The sequence below is a fragment of the Tamandua tetradactyla genome, chromosome X (assembly GCF_023851605.1).
Source record: "Tamandua tetradactyla isolate mTamTet1 chromosome X, mTamTet1.pri, whole genome shotgun sequence".
In the NCBI taxonomy this organism is placed as follows: domain Eukaryota; kingdom Metazoa; phylum Chordata; class Mammalia; order Pilosa; family Myrmecophagidae; genus Tamandua; species Tamandua tetradactyla.
Genome location: NC_135353.1, coordinates 150,191,477 through 150,204,829, shown reverse-complemented (window position 1 = coordinate 150,204,829; position 13,353 = coordinate 150,191,477). Strand labels below are relative to the sequence as shown.

The 13,353-nt window shown below is 36.4% G+C and overlaps 1 pseudogene; it reads left to right on the top strand.

Moving 5' to 3' along the window:
• On the top strand, positions 1–1,156 carry LOC143671167 (mitochondrial fission factor-like; annotated as a pseudogene).
• Positions 1,157–13,353: the final 12,197 nt, after the last annotated feature.

Sequence of the window (13,353 nt, the reverse complement as noted above, 5' to 3'; positions counted from 1 at the left end):
ATGCAGGTTCCAGAAAAGATTGTTGTAGCAAAAATAATGAAGATGTTCCATTTTCAAGACCAGCAGAATCTTTTTTTTAACGTTTTTATTGTATAATTCAACATATAAACAAAACAAAGAAAAAAGCAATAGTTTTCAAAGCACACCTCAACAAGAAGTTATAGCACAGATTACAGAGTCTGTCATGGGCCACCACATGACCCGCTCAGATTTTTCCTTCTACCTGCTCCAGAATATAGGAGGCTAGAAGGAATACATTTTTTTTATCTCCACAATTGACTTTTTTTCTTTTTTGTGTGTGAAAAATAACATATATACAAAAAAAAGCAATACATTTCAAAGCACAACATCACAATTAGTTGTAGAGTTTTACATGGGTTACAATTCCATGTTTTTAGGCTTTTACTTCTAGCTGCTCTAAGATACTGGAGACTAAAAGAGATATCAATTTAATGATTCAGCAGCCATTCATTTGTTAAGCCTTGCTTTCTCTGTATAGCTCCACTATCACCTTTGATCTTTCTATCCCTCTCTTTAGGGGAGTTTGGGCTATGGCCATCCTAATTTTTTCATGTTAGAAGGGTCTGTCACTAGTATGGGGTAGGGAGATGGAACTATCTGATGTTCTGGAGAGGCTGGGCCCTCTAGGTTTCAGGACGTATCTGAAGACCAGGAGATTTTGACCTTATTCAGTCAACTCCCTTTAAACCTCTGGCATTAAAAACACCACCTTGTTGAGAAACAAGACAAAATAAAGAACTGTGAAAGACCACTAGATTTTCTGGATTTAAAAAGGCATCCTCCAACCCCTCAAAATGAAATCTGTGCAGTTGGCTAAAAAGAGTGCTCCATGAATGAAAATGCTGTTCGCCAAAATGGACAACTGGTCAGAAATGATTACATACCTGTGTTGCATGGTGAGTACGTGCTGCCATTTGTAATCCTCATCATGACAGCATAAGATATGTCATTTCAAATATAAATACATCAACTGAAGGAACTTTAGATGACATGACTGTTGTAGATGCAGTTTTGTTAAGATGACAGATAAACTAAATAGATGTCTACACTTCTAGAATAGAATAAAGAACGTGCTAAAAGAGAAATGATCATGTATTCAATTACTGTAGCATTCTGGCTTAATAGCTGGCTCTAGTTTCACTGCTGGAAATAACCTCAGCTTTCAAAAATATTTGTCTCAACAGCTGGAAATATAAAGAATTTGCAAACTTCTTTGTGTTGTATGCTGTTTTATAGTCCACGTCCTGAGAATGTAATTCTTCCAGAAAGGAGGAGGAAGGACCTAGTTTTGCAGAAGTAAAGATATATTCTGTTGCTCAATTGTACTCACCTTTAACCAGTTCTGCAGTAACACATACTTAAAATTCTCCCTTTGCATGTTTTGTAAATAGGTACCAGTTTGTTTTTGGAAGGAATTGATTCTTTGTCTCATCAGTTTGCACTACTAATTATCTGAATGGGTGAGAGAATGCATAGAGAATAGGTTTAGAGAAGTATCTGTAAAAGGAAAACACTTCTTTATTTTGTCTTGTTTCTCAAACACTGTTAGATTAAATGTTTTGTTAATAGATATTTTTGCATCTGCAACTCAACATTAACACTTCTGAAGTCAAAGTCTGATGTCAGATTAAGAAAAAAAGGCCATCTAATAGTTCATGATGACCTTCATTAAGCACAGATTACAGATTAAATTAAAACAGTTCATAACATTTCAGCATTTATCTGTGTATGCAATATGTGCACCCTTATTTTCATTTAGATTTTTCTCTTTTAGTTTTGCAGATGGTTTTCTATAAAATACATTTTCACTAAGTCCATGTGTGAATGATTTTAAAAACTAGAGAATAAGGTACAAATATAGTATATTTAATAAGTTGTCAAACAACAAAGGATATATATATTATATATATATATAAGCAGAATGAGAAAGGGATCAATTAATTACCTCACAAATGATCATCTGTACACACAAGGAGTCTGCAATAAAGAAAAAGAGACAAAATAGATATGACATAAAAAACAAAGGACAAAATGTCTAAAGTAAGTCCTGTCTTACCATTAAAAACTGAATGTTAATGGTTTAAACTTCCCAGTCAAAAGACACAGATAGGCTGAATTTTTATTAAAAAAAAAAAGAAAAGCACAGTCCATCTATATTGTTTCCTGAGTCTAACTTTGAACCCAAAGATGCAAATAGGTTGAAAGTGAAGGGGTGCAAATGCAAATAGTAACCAGAAGAGAGCTGGGGTAGCTTCACTAATATCAGACAAAATAGAGTTTAAGTCAAAATCTGTTAAGGGGACAAAGACGGCTACTATACATTAATAAAAGGGTCAATATACCAAAAAAGAAACAGAAATTATAATAATTTATGCCCCTAACCACAATGTCCCAAAATACATGAGGCAAACACTGGCAAGAGGCAAACTTGAAGGGAGAAATAGGCACCTCTACAATAAAAGTTGGAGATTTCAATACACCACTTTCATCAAAAGATAGAACATATACACAGAAGTTCAGTAGAGAAACAAATTGAATAATATGATAAATGAACTAGACCTAACAAATATGTACAGAACACTGCACCACTAAACAGCAGAATACACATTCTTTTCAAGTGCACAGTGCTCTAGGATAGACCACATGTGAAGTCATAAAGTCTCAATAAATTTTAAAAAACAAATTGTACAAAACATCTCTGAGCATAATGGAATGAAGTTAGAAATCAATAACAGATGGAGAACTGGAAAATCCACAAATATATGGAAATTAATACATTCAAACAGTGGGTCAAAGAAGAAATCATAAGGGAAATCTGGTAATATCTTGAGACAAATGAAAATGAGACCACAACATATCAAAACTTAAACTTATGAAATGTAGCAAAGGCAGTGCTCAGGGAAATTTATAACATTCAATGGTTATGTTTAAAAAAGAAGAAAACCCTGGGTTTGATTCCCAGACCCTGCGCATGCCAAAAGAAAAAAAAGAAAAGATTCAACTCAGAGACCTAACAGCACACCAACTAGAAAAAGAATGGTAAACTTAAATCCAAAGTGAGCAGAAGGAAGAAAATGACGAATATTAGAATGGATAAATGACATTAAGAGTAAAAGAAAATAATAGAATCAACAAAGCCAAAAGTTGGTTCTTTGAAAAGATCAATAAAATCAACAAACCATTAGCTAGACTGACAAAAAAGAGGGGATGCAAATAATTGAAATCAGAAGTGAAAGGGGAGATATTGCTACTGAACCAAAGTGTTTTGTTTATTAAAGTTGCCAGAATGCAATATACCAGAAATGGAATGGATTTTATAAAGGGAATTTATTAAGTTGCAAGTTTACAGTTTAAGGCCATAAAAATGTCCAAATTAAGGCACCAACAAGAGGTTACCTACACTCAGGAAAGGCTGATGCCATCTGCAACACCTCTGTCAGCTGGGAAGGCACATGGTGAAGTCTGCTAGCTTTCTCTCTTGCTTCTCCTTTCATAAGGATTCCCCGGGTGTCTTTTCCTTCTGCATCTCCAAAAGTCTGGCTGTGCGGGCTTTATTGGCTCTGAAGCTTTTTCCAAAATGGTTCCCTCTTAAACAACTCCAGTAAGCACCCCACCTTGAATGGGTGGAGACACATCTCCGTGAAGATCACCCAATCAGAAGGTACCACCCACAATTGGCTGGGTCATGTCTCCATAGAAACAATAAAAAAAGATCCCGCCCAACAATATTGGATGAGGATTAAAGAATGTGACTTTTCTGGGATACACAAAAGCTTCAAACCAGCACACAAAGAAATAAGAAGGGATATATGAAGATATTATGAACAACTGTATGAAAACAAATGAAATTAACCTGGGTGAAATAGACAAGTCCTTGTAAATGCACACTGACTCTAGAAGGAAATCTGTTGGCAGCAAAGCAGTGAAGTACAGAATTGACTCAATTGTGCTCCTATACACTAGTAATGAGCAATCCAAAGAGGAAGTTAAGAAAACAATTCCATTTACAATAGCATCCAAAATAAATAAAAGATCTAGGGATACAATATAACCAAGGATGCAGAAGACTTGTGTACTGAAAACTACAAAGCACTGCTGAAAGTATTTAAAAGGACCTAAATAAATGGAAAGACACCCCATGTTTTTAAACTGGAAGAGTTAATACTGTTAATGTGTCAATATTACCTAATGCAACACATAAATTCAATCCATATTAAAATCCCAAAAGCCTTTTTGCAGAAATGGAAAATCTGATCCTCAAATTCATGTGGAACTGCAAGGGGCACCAAAACCAAAGCAATTTTTTAAAAGAAGAACATTGTTGGAGGATTCACATTTCCTGGCTTCAAATTGTACTACAAAACCATAGTAATCAAAACAGTGTGGTACTGGCATCAAAACTGACAAATAAATCATGGGACAGAACTGAAAGTCCAGAAATAGACATAAACATCCATGGCCAATTGATTTTTTAAATGTTTTTTTATTGTTCAATATAATATATGTACAAAGTAAAGAAAGAAAAAACAATAATTTTCAAAGTACACTTCAACAAGTAGTTACAGAACAGATTTTAGAGTTTGTTATGGGTTGCCATTCCACTATTTCAGATTTTTCCTACTAGCTGCTCCAAAACACTGGAGGCTAGAAGAAATTTTTTTTTCTTTTTTTTTGTGAAAAATAACATATACACACGAAAAGCAGTAAATTTCAAAACATCACAGCAGTTAGTTGTAGAGCAGATTTCAGAGTTTGGTATGGGTTACAATTCCACAATTTTAGGTTTTTACTTCTAGCTGCTCTAGCCAATTGATTTTTGACAAGGGTACTAAGTACATGCAGTGGAGAAAGAATAGTCTCTCCAACAAATGGTGTTGGGAAAACTGGATATCCACATGCAGAAGAATGAAGTTTGACCCCTACCTAACACCAAATAAAATATCAACTGAAACTGGATGAAGCATCTAAATATAAAAGCTAAAACTTTAAAACTCTTAGAAGATAATATAGGGGGAAATCTTCATGACCTGGAATTGGACAATGGGTTCCTAGATATGACATCAAAAGCATGAGCAATAAAGAAAACAGTAGATAAAGTTGATTTCGTCAAAATTAAAATTTTTGTGCATCCGAGGACATAAAGTGAAAAATAACAGAATGGGAGTGAATCATTTCAAACCATGTATAAGAAAAAGGCTTAATATCCAGTATATATAAAGAACTTTTACAATGCAAGAATGAAAATACAAACAACCAAATTAAAAACTGGGCAAGGTAAAAGATAGAAACGACCCAAATGCCCATCAATAGATGAATAGATAAACAGAATGTATGTACACACGGTGGAATATTATTCACTCATAAAAAGGAATAAAGTTCTGATACATGTGACAGCATGAGTAACATGAAGACATTATGTTATATAAAATGAACCAGATGCAAAGGATCAAATACGGTATGCTCTCACTGATACAAATTAATTAGAATAAAAGTTCAGAGACTAGAATACAGGTTATCAGGGGCCAGGGTGGGGGTTAGAGAGTAGGGAATTAATACTTAATTGGTACAGAATTTCTGTTTGGGGTGATGGAAAAGTTTTGATAATTGGTAGAGAAATCTCAGATACCTTTTAAGCAGCCCCCCACCTCTTTTTCAATTATATTACATTCCACAACCTGGGGTAGTTAAATCTAATGAATGTTCCAGCGAGACCTTAAAGCCAGAAACTGGGAACAAGCAGTTCTGGATGCTCATCTGAACAGGAATTATCAGTGGCAGGGCCCTTTTCCCCCAAGGTGGAGAAAAACCACACTCAAAGAGTATAAATTTTTCTCTTATCCAATGTGAACGGGGTGGGGGTGGGGGCATATAGTGCTGCCATCTATCAACCCCAACCCAGAGTAGTTTTTGGCCACCCTGTGAGACAGGCCATGATAGGACTTCTTCCTCTGCTCTTTTGGACTCTGTGTTGTGTAAGTGACAGATTAGTTGACTTTTCTGGACTCTATACTGTGCAAGTAATAAAAGGATCATTCACTGAAAGTTTCTGTTGTGTCCTGCAGCTGTGTTCCCATGACGCACCATTGTGGCAACACACACCATAAAACCGGATGTTGGTGATGGTAGGACAACATTGTGAATGTAATTAACAACACTGAATTATATATTTGAATGTGTTTTGAAGGGGAAATTTAAGTTGTATACATGTTAGTAGGATAAAATTTTTAAAATTTTAAAATTTTGTAGAACACCAATAGTGAGCCCTAATGTAGACTATGGACTATAGTTAGTACAATTATAGTGATATTCTTTCATCAGTTGTAACAAAGGTGCCACACTAATGAAAAGTGTTAACAGTAGGGTAAACTGTATGTGTGTGTGTGGGGGGGAGGTGTATGGGAACTCTGTATATTCTGCATGATATTTCTTTAAATCTACAACTACCCTAATTAAAAAAAAATCCTCAACAGAATACTTGCAAATCAAATCCAGCATTACATTAAAATAATTATGTACCATGACCAAGTGGGTTTATCTCAGGTATGCAAGAGTGGTTCCACACAAGAAAATGAATTAATGTAATGCCACACATTAACAAATCAAAAGGGTAAAACCACATGATCACCTCAATTGATGCAGAAAAGGAATTTGACAAAATCCAACATATTGAGTTTATAAAACACTTTGAAAGGTAGGAATCAAAGGAAACTTCCTCAACATGATAAAAGGCATATATCACAGCTAACGTAATACTCAATGGTGAGAGACGGAAAACTTTCCCTCTAATATTGGGAACAAGACAAGGATGCCCACTGTCACCATTGTTATTCAACATTGTACTAGAAGTTCTAGATAGCACAATTAGGCAAAGCAAAGGCATCCAAATTATATATTAAGAAGTAAATTTTTCACTGTTTGCAGATTAAATGATTCTATATATAGAAAGTCCCCCCAAAACTAAGACAAAGTGACCATAGCTTATAAACTAGTTCAGCAAAGTGGTGGGATACAAGAACAACACACAAAAAATCAGTGGCTATCTATACACTATTAATGAGCTATCTGAGGTGATAATCAAGAAAAAATTCCATTTACAACAGCAACTAAAAGAATCAAATATCTAGCTAAGGGTTTGTCGATTTCATTGAACACATAGGACCGATTTTTTGTTTTATTGGTTCTCCGTTTTGTTGTTTGTTTGTTTTCCATTTCATTTACCTCTGCTCTAATCTTTATTATTTCTTTCCTTCTTTTTAAAAAATACTTTTATTGATAAAACTTAACATACAAACATTCTTAACATATGAACATTCCATACATGGTATACAATCAATGGCTCACAATATCATCACGTAGTTGTGTATTCATCACCATGATCATTTTCTAGAACATTTGCATCACTCCAGAAAAAGAAAGAAAAATCTCACACATCCCATACACCTTACCCCTCCCTCTCATTGACCACAAGTATTTCCATCTACCCAATTTATTTTACCCTCTCCCCCCCATTATTTATTTATTTTTTATCCATATTTTTTACTCATCTGTCCATACCCTGGATAAAAGGATCATCAGACACAAGATTTTCACAATCACACAATCACATTGTAAAAGTTATATCTTTTCTCAGCTGTCTTCAACAACCAAGGCTACTGGAACACAGCTCTACAGTTTCAGGTACTTCCCTATAGCCACTCCAAAACGTCATAAACTAAAAAGGGATATCTATATAATGCATAAGGATAACCTCTCAACTCTGTTTGAAATTTCTCAGCCACTGATGCTTTATTTTATCTCATTTCTCTCTTTCCCCGTATGGTCAAGAAGGTTTTTTCAATCCCTTGATGCCAGGTCCTGGCTCATCCTGGGATTTCTGTCCCACATTGCCAGGGAGATTTACACTCCTGGGAGTCATGTCCCATGTAGCGGGGGAGGGCAATGAGTTCATTTAACTGCAACGACTTAGTGAGAGAGTCTTTCCTTATTCTTGCTTTGGGATTAGTTTGTTGTTCTTTCTCTACTTTCTTCAGTTGTTCATTTAGGACTTTGGTTTTAGCTCTTTTTTCCTTTTCAATGTAAGCATTTAGGGCTATAAATTTCCCTCTCAGCACTGCCTACCCTGCAACTCATAAATTTTATATGTGTTCTGGTTTTCATTCATCTTGAAATATTTACTGATTTCCCTTGCAATTTCTCCTTTGACCCATTGATTGTGTAAGAGTATGTTGTTTAACCTCCATATATTTGTAAAATTTTCAGTTCTCTGATTGTTATGATTTCCAGCTTCATTCCATTATGATCAGAGATAGAGTTTGTATAATTTCAATCTTTTTAAATTTATTAAAGACCTATTTTGTAACAGAGCATATGGTCTATACTGGAGATTGTTCCATGAACACTTGAGAAGAATGTATATTCTGATATTTTTGGGTGCAGTATTCAATATATGTCTGTTAGGTCTTGTTCGTTTATCATATTATTTAGCTTCTCTGTTTCCTTATTGATCCTCTGTTTAGATGTTCTACCTATTGAAGAGAGTGGTGTGTTGAAATTTCCCACAATTACTGTAGAGACTTTTATTACTGACTTCAGTTTTGCCAGTGTTTGCCTCACGTACTTTTGGGTGCCTTGGTTATGTGCATAAATATTTGTGATTGTTATTTCTTCTTGGTAGATTTCCCCTTTTATTAATGTATTTTTGTTTCTTATAACAATTTTGCAATTAAAGTCTATTTTGTCTGATATTAGTTGTAGGTTTCTGGAAAGTTACTCTAGTACATGAAATCTTTGCAGAATCTTATATAATGACCTAGTTGCTCTTTAGGATTGGAAGGAATGGTTTTGGTTGGGGTTTGGCAACTTATGTTAGGTAGCAGTGTCTAACTGAAGCATGCGTCAGAGTAGCCTCTCGACCCTATTTGAAACTCTCAGCCACTGATGCCTTATTTTTTACACTTCTTTCCCCTCTTTTTGTCAGGACAACATTGTTGATCCCTCAGTTCCAGGGCCAAGCTCATCACTGGAAGTCATATTCAATGTTGCTATACAGACCTTCACCCCTGGATGTCATATCCCATATAGTGGGAAGGGTAATGATTTCAGTTGCAGAATTGAGCTTAGAGAGGGAGAGACCATATCTGAGCAACAAAAGAGACCTTCTGGAAGTAACTCCTAGGCATAACTATAGGTAGGCTAAGCTCTTCTGCTATATAAATAAGCTTCACAAGAGCAAGCCTCAAGATCAAAGGTTTGTCCTATTGACTTGGGATTCCCTAATGTTTGAGACAGTATTAGGGGTTCCCCTGGTGGTAAAGTTTAATAGTTTCATATTTTTTCTCCCATCCTTCAAGATACATTGCCAATACTTTTTTATTATCTGTTTAACATGCTCAGGGATGCATCTAGGCATTACATTAAGCTATACAGAATTAGAGACCCTCATTCCCATTCTGGGCTTCATGTGTTTGGGTTGTTTAAATGATCCATCCAGAAAGGTTGACTTAGATTATGTGCTACAGAAAATTTAGGTTCTGAACAAAATAACCATTTCTTCTAGAGTAGGTGAAATTCTAAAATACAGACAATGTCTTCCTTTCCCCTATATTCTTGAATTACCTTAATCCCAACCTGATGTTTTCTTACATAGATTCTTACATCTATTTGAAGTCTGATTTCTTTTTCAATTTCTTTAACAGTTGTTGCATATGGAAATGCTGACTTTCAGACCTGCAGAACTCTTACTCTGAGTCTTAGGTGTCACACAGGTAGTGAGGGTCCAAAGAAATACCAGGTTATATATATATAGCATATCCTCTCAAAATCTCAAAATAACTATTACTGCTCAGGGCTAAATGTGACTGCTGTAAGAGCTTACAATCTAGGTCCCAATTTTCTTGTAAGTATTTTCTAAATGAGACCATACAGTATTTGCTGTTTTGTTTCTGACTTATTTTGCATCACATAATGTTCCACAGGTTTATTCACAATGTTTCATGTCTCACAACTTTGTTCCTTTCTAAAGCTGCACAATATTCAATCATATATATACACCACCGTTCACCATTCTACTTCTGAGTCAGTGTTTCTTTCAGCTGCTTCCATCCATTGGGCATCATTTAGAATGTCCAAAGTCATCAGTCTATCCACACTCTCAATTTTAGACAATTTTCATTGCTCCCAAAAGAAAAATAACCGATAAACCTACCCTCCCCAAGTAGAAAATTCAACCCTCTCTTTAACTCTTGTCCCCCCCTCCCATTACTTACCCCTGGTATTGCTGTGGTACCATTAATGTTATCCTGTTAAATATAGCCCATAGCATGCAATAGCAGTTTTCCATCTATATGCCATGTGCTGATTTGAATCTGTTGTGTACCCCAGAAAAGCCATGTCCTTTAATCCTCATTCAGTATTGCTGGGTGGAATCTTTTTTACTGTTTCCATGGAGATGTGACTCATCCGATTGTGGGTAGTGACTTTTGATAAGATGCCACGTCCCAGCTCATCCCGGGATTTCTCTCCCACGTTACCAGGGACATTCACACTCCTGGGAATTGTGTCCCACGTAGGGGGGAGGGCAATGAGTTCACTTCCCGCATTGGCTTAGAAAGAGAGGCCACATCTGAGCAACAAAAGAGGTTCTCTGGGGGTGACTCTTAGGCCTAATTTTAAGTAGGCTTAGCCTGTCCTTTGCAGAAAACTTTCACAATGGCAAACCTCAAGATCAAGGGCTCAGCCTTTTGATTCGGTTGTCCCCACTGCTTGCAAGAATATCAGAAATTCTCCAAAGGGGGAAGTTGAATATTTCCTCCTTTCTCCCCAAGGGGACCTTGTAAATACTTCTTTATTCATTGCTCAAATTACTCTGGGATATATTGGGGCATCACACTAACCTGGACAAACTAACTATGTCACGCCCCATTCAAGATTTCATGTGTTTATGGTGTTCAACTAAACTGACCATGCAAGTTAAATTATGAAATGCACTACCCAAAATATAAATTTTGCACCAAGTAAACATTTCTCTCTTTGGTCTCACACAGAAGTTTAAGTTTTAAAATATGGACAAATCATCCTTTACCCTGTATTCTGATTTACCTTAGCCCTATCCAGATCAGCTTCATTCATATTTCTATTTGAAGTCTGATCACTTTTTCAACTTTTTAAACAGTTCTTGTATGGAGTACTGCTGACTTTTACAGCTTCAGAGCTCTAACTCTAGCGTTAGATGTCACATAAATATCCAAAGTTTCTGGGGATGATCAGGTTATAAACAAACAGCTCAGTATCTCAGAATTTAGAAATAACAACTACAACTCCTGAATATATGTAACTGCTGTAAGAGCAGTAAGAGTTTACAATCTAGGACCCTTTACATTAGGCCCCAACCTGATAACCCATGTTCTCAAATTCAGATCACTGAGTTTTATATTATAGTTAGTCCATATGATTGAGGCATGATAATATTTGTGTTTTTGTTCCTGACATTTCATTCAACATAGTCCTTAAGGTTCATATACCTAATTCAAGTTCATCCCTTCTCACGGAGCTCAGTAGTCCATTGCATGTATACACCATAGTTCCCCCTTCTATTCCTCAGTCGTTGTACCCTTAGACCACCCGCATCCACTGTGGATCTGGAACACTGCCGCCAGAATCACCAGTGTGCAAATGTCCATTCATGCCCCCACACTCATTTCCTCCAGGCATGTACTGAGCAATGGGGTTTCAGGGTCATATGGCAACCCCACCCCTAGCCTCCTGTGGAACCACCACACTGCCCTCTAAGGGGCTGCACCACTCATTTCCCTACCAACAGTGAATAGGTATGTCTCTTTCTCTGCATTTTCTCTAGCACTTGTTTCCTTCTGTTCATTTTTAAATAGTTTTATTCACACATCATACAATCTAACCTAAGTGTATAGACATGCTTTCACCACCATAATCCATAGGAAGACATTTCCTTTTCTTCCACAAATATTCTTTCTTGTGTCTTCTTGATCTCTTTTATCATAGCTGCAGAACTCCAACTATGAGTCTTAGGTGTCACAGAGGTAGTCACCCCTTAATCTTAAGGGGTGTTGAGGGGTGAGGACCTGTTTTATTTAGATACTTTGGACTTGTTAGGAGGTGTAGGCTTTGCTTAATGGGGCACAGAAGGAGACTTCTAGTCTGGATGAAATAAATTTGATGAGAAGTTTAATACTGCAAGGGCTGATATATAGTAAGGGAAGGATAGAAGTGAGCATGTTCACAAGCATTAGTCAAGTGAGACTGGGAATGAGGGAAGGAAATGGCCATCTTTTAAGTTTAAGAGTGAGTGTCCTCTATGATATCCAGAGAGAAAGTCTCCCTGGCAGCATGGGAGATGACTCTCAGAGATGAGTCTAGCCCTGGCACCATGGGATCAACAATGCCATCCTGACCAAAAGGGGAAAAGAAGTGTAACAAATAAGGTATTAGTGGCTGAGAGATTTCAAATGGAGTTGAGAGGCTACTCTGTAGATTACTCTTATCCAAACTTCAGTTAGACATGGTACCTATCATAACTTTCCAAACCCCAACCAAAACCATTCCAGCAAACCCTAAAGAACACCTAGTATAATATATAAGATTCTACAAAGTGTCCATGCACTAGAGTAACTTTCCAGAAACCTACAACTTCCAGATAGGTCCCTGGACCAGATAAGTCCTGAAACCTCGAGGGGCCAGCCTTTCCAGAACATCAGCTAGTTCCATCTCTCTACCCCTTGTTATTGACAGCCCTTCCAACATGAAAATTTTAGAATGGAAATAGCCCAAATACACCTAAAGAGTGGGAGAAAGATCAAAGGTGATGGTGGAGCTATACAGAGAAGGTAGGGTTTAACAAACAAATATGATTGCTGAATCATTGTATTGATATTTCTTTTAGTCCCCAGTATTTTAGAGAGGCTAGAAGTAAAAGCCAAAAATTGTGGAATTGTAACCTATACAAACTCTGAAATCTGTTGTACAACTAATTATTGCACTGTGAGTTGAAAAAAAATTTTCCCTACCTGATTGCCCTAGCTAGTCCTTCTAGTACAATGTTGAATGATAATGGTGACAGAGAGCATCCTTGTCTCATTCCCAATCTTAGGGGGAAATCTTTCAGTCTCTCTCCATTGAGTACAATGCTGGCTATGGGTTTTTCATACATGCCCTTTATCATATTGAGGAAGATACCTTTGATTCCTATCCTTTGAAATGTTTTTATCAGAAAAGGATGTTGAATTTTGTTGAATGCTTTCTCAGCATCAATCCAGATAATCATGTGATTTTTCCCTTCCAATTCATTAATGTGCTGTATTA